Genomic DNA, 2,500 nt, shown 5'->3' on the forward strand with positions numbered 1-2,500 from the left:
CAAAAAAAAGGCTAGGGTCGCGCGAAAAAACTAGGGTCGGTCGGGTTACCGTAAACAGACCTATTTTTTTTTTTGGCCTTAGACAGAACATTGTCCTTTGTAAAGCAAGATTAGACACGAACATAAGACAGGAGCACGTGGAGAAATTTTCTGTTGCAATGCAAGACTAGACAAGACACATATTGATCAACTCCTCGCCAATAAAATCCGGGCGGAAATCGGTTGAACAGGACCCTTGAAAAAAGTACTGTACGTTACAATACTTGTTAATAGGACACTACACACACACACACACACACACACACACACACACACACACACACACATCCCATGACCTCCCTTCTTTTTCTCTGTAAATGTACTCCAGGTATATTTCTTGTATTTCCATTGTAGGGGAAGGGCTCCTAATATGGACCACTTTTTGTTTTATGCTGATAACTAGCTTGTTTTCTTGCGAAGAAGTTTCATTTTGTGTTTGGTAGTCCTTCTCTCTTAGGTTAACCGTTAGGCCTAATTAGAGTGAAATAGCTTTGATAGACATTCAGCAAAAATTAAATACAGAAAAAATCACAAAGGGTCCATATTAGGAGCCTGGGCGCCTAATATGGACCAGTGAAGCGGCCTTCACGAATCACTGTAAAAAGCCCCCTATATTTCAAAATAACATGATACAACTTAGTGTACAAGTCAGCCTAATTAAAATATGCTCTAGATTTATCTGTTTCGGGTTGATGAGAGCATTATTTGAAGCACACCAGGAAACTTATCAGAAACAGAGTGAAAATAAGTGAAATTATCAACTTCCACGAAAAGAAGACTTTTTGTTGCATTTTTTTTAAATCTCGAGGGCCTAGTTATAATTAATGAATTAATGAAAATAGCCTTCAGCTTTTATTTTCTTCGATTTGTTGAAGGTGGTCCATATTAGGGGACTCGCACATACTTTGAGATTTTGCTATTATCTTTTTTTTTGCAGTAGAAACTCGGGGTCAACACTGCTAAAATGTAACAAATACGGTTTTAGCTGTCATATATAGCAATTTTTGTGTGATAAAAGCTTCGGCTGTGGACAGAAACGAGTCCGTTTTAGGCGGCAAATTTAGAGTGAACGCTGCCAAAAGTGAAAAAAAGGAGAAAAAGCCTAACGGTTTTGATATTTCTGTTTCTGCAACTATTTTGACATGTGCAAGTTATCCAGAGAGGGTGAATACAGCGAATAAAACTTTTTTGAGCGCTCTAGCGCCGTTAGTTTGTCAGAACAGAAGGTGGTCCATATTAGGAGCCGGTCCATATTAGGAGCCCTTCCCCTAACTCTTGTCAAATCCATGAAGTAACTATCGCACTCTTCTAACACATACAATAGTGGATAAATAAGGGTGCACGAATTACATCATAGCTGGCTCTACTTTTTGTCGTCCTTGACATTCCAAAAGCAAATGTACCTGTAAGACCGGATGTGCAAGGGGTCACCACGCTTTTGAGAACATGCGCGAGAGTCTATAGCTTAGTTTTGGTCTCGTCTTGCCGAGACTATCATCACAGCGTCATAGATTTCATGAAGTCTGTCATCCATCGCGTCATATTATGGGGACGTAATCTGTTATGTTTCCTTCTATTCGCAGTTCTGTTTCTCTCTTGTGATCAACATGACAAGCCGTATGTGTTTGAGTGTGTGTGCTCGTGCTCTCAACTAAAACAGAAGTCAAACTAGCAATCGTTAAAAACCCAGTCCGTTCGAGAAGCAATGTTATGCTCATGTGAAGTTACAGTGTACCGGGTACACACGTTCTTATCGGTACATCATCGACTACGACTGTTCTCTGGACAAGCTGTTCGATGCAATGCGAGTTTTAAAGCCTCCGAGAAGCCGCGAAAATGTTGCATTTGTGAGGTCATTTTTTGGTCTTTCCTTGCAACTGGGAATCAAAATTACACATTTTCAACAGTAACAAAATACTTCAGATATTCATTTACCATAGTGGTTCAGTGGAATAATCCCAAAGACATATATGCCTAGTAAATAAGTCTGACAGGACTCTTTACTTTGAATACTTAAATTCAAGCAAACAAGCAATGATTACAACATCTGGAATACAAAGGAGAAGTGGTATGAGAGATGTTGTATGGTGAACAATGACACTATACTTCAGTGAAATAAACTAAGGGAGTTGGGGGAAGAGCTAATAAGTCCACAGCATATTTTTTTTTCTCTGAGAGGTACATTGGATGGCCAGGTGGGGGTGGGGTTCCGGAACCCAGGAACCCCCCCCCCCCCCCCAGATCCTGCCCTGCACAAACACACACACACACACACAAACAACACACACACACACGCGCACACACACACACACACACGCGCACACACACACACACACACACACACACACACACACACGCACACACACAACACACACGCACACACAAGATGAACAAAGAAAAGGGAGGCACAACAACCCGAAAATATCTCAGCAAATGAAATACAAAATGATGAAGGCGAAAG

The 2,500-nt window shown here is 40.9% G+C and overlaps 1 protein-coding gene across 1 annotated transcript in view; it reads right to left on the reverse strand.

The window, feature by feature from the left end:
- Positions 1–2,500, reverse strand: part of LOC138949744 (uncharacterized) — a 16,411-nt gene that overhangs the window by 561 nt on the left and 13,350 nt on the right. The window lies entirely within an intron of this gene.

The sequence above is a fragment of the Littorina saxatilis genome, linkage group LG16 (genome assembly GCF_037325665.1).
Source record: "Littorina saxatilis isolate snail1 linkage group LG16, US_GU_Lsax_2.0, whole genome shotgun sequence".
Lineage (NCBI taxonomy): Eukaryota > Metazoa > Mollusca > Gastropoda > Littorinimorpha > Littorinidae > Littorina > Littorina saxatilis.